A 1,903-nucleotide genomic window follows, 5' to 3' on the forward strand; every position below is an offset into this window, starting at 1 on the left:
AGCACAGGGGATACACTCTCTTCTAGCAAGTCCTGTATGAAGCAAAACACATCTGATGAGCTATATTTTTACTGTTATTTGATGTGCTAAATGTTAAGTTTTATTGGTGATTAGAAATAAGTAAGGGTATATCCCAAAACATACTTGATTATTGAAAAAAGGTCACTGAAACGAGATTATTCTAAACCCATACTGGAGATTTATGTTGCTCATGTTAATAATCAGCCAAAATGCATTTTTGGAATTTCACTGTGTTGTGAAATCCGTTGTGAAGGTATTCAGTCTCACAACTCACGCAATTAGAGGAAGGTGATGAAACAGTCTGGAAAAGAAAGCACCAATCAGCATGGAAAGAGTTGAATCACAACCCATGCTTCCTGTTTTCAGTGGCTGCAATAGCTGTGCTACATTTTCGATGCTGGAAAAAAAAATGCTTCTTAAGGGAAAAACTGAAGTCTAATATGTTCCACATGCATTTGTCCACCTGTTTACTTGCAGTGTCTCTAACATAAAAAAAGATATCACATTGCTTCACACAGAGCAGAGTCTGGGCTCTTTGCTTTGCTGTGTACATGCACATGGAGGCCCTTTTATTAGAGGAGGTCACTAAGATAACGATAATGAAACTTTTCATTATAGCAGTATAGCACAATAAAATCAAATCATAATTCCTGTATGACATTCAGAATAAGATCAAACTTGGAAACAAGTCTGCACTCTTTAGATGAATGAGGAAACAGACCATTTGGAATAAATATCAGGGGTTGTTTTGTGGTTCAGAGCTGTAGTCACCATCGTGAAACAATCCTGTGTGTAAAAGCTCAGCAGACACAATTGATTATGGTTACTGTGGCTAATATTTATGGTGCAGTTACTCCGGAAAGAGTGACCTCTTTCCTCAGACTGATGTTATTTGATTATTATAAAATTCAGAGCTGATAAAACAATTTTATGTGTAGAATATAGGCTATAAAACATTATGCTAAAATTGAGATTTGGCTCTTTTTTGTTTTTGTTTTTCAACCGATTTAAAACAATAATTCAAAAGGGGCATCATGGGAGGCTCTATGTGCCAGAAAATGAGTTGGATATTAGTTACATATAAAGCCTCAGCTGAGAGATAGTTAGCTTATTAGCACAGAAGATGGAAGAGAAGCCCTTTTACCTTCTTTATAAGAATTTCAAGTCTCATATCTCACAGCCAGCAGGCACTTAGCTTAAAATAAAAGTAAAAACAGCTACCTTGGCTCTGTCCAAAAGATAAAATCCACCTACCGGCACCTCTAAATCTGTTAATTAGTAAATGTTACATCTTGTCACAAAACACAGACACACAGAATGACAAGTCACAAGATATGTTTTTTCAGACAATAGTAAGCTGACTTTGTTATCTTAACACATAGTCAGGCCTTCTGAAAGGCCTAAAGGAAAATGGTCAAACTGCAAGAATGAATTTACTTGGCAACATTTCGTAACTCTGACTTAGTTTGCACAGTTTTGTTTTTGTTTTCAGTCTTCTCTACTCTCCTTCTTTCTCAGGACTGTTTCCTCTTTCCTCAAAACAGCCAGTGGATCCCGATCCTGCAGACATTTAGATATTGCTCAGACCTTATACCCTCTTAACTAAAATATTTTATAATCCACTGCTCACTTAGCTTCATTCACCAGCAGCAGTGAATGGAGATAGTGCGCCCTGATATCCGCTGCTGTTGCAAAACTACACAACTGCTCATCCTCCTTCCCTAAACCAAATTAACCACAAGTCAAGACATTTAGGACTCATCACTGTGCCAACTCACAAGTGAGACATTATTGTGTGTGTCACACCAGGAAGTCCTGTCATCTTAAAATGTGTTAAAAAAGGACCCAATTCCTTGAACTGCAGCAGTAGTGAAGTGGGGAG

Source organism: Larimichthys crocea, chromosome I, assembly GCF_000972845.2.
Source record: "Larimichthys crocea isolate SSNF chromosome I, L_crocea_2.0, whole genome shotgun sequence".
Classification (NCBI taxonomy): domain Eukaryota; kingdom Metazoa; phylum Chordata; class Actinopteri; family Sciaenidae; genus Larimichthys; species Larimichthys crocea.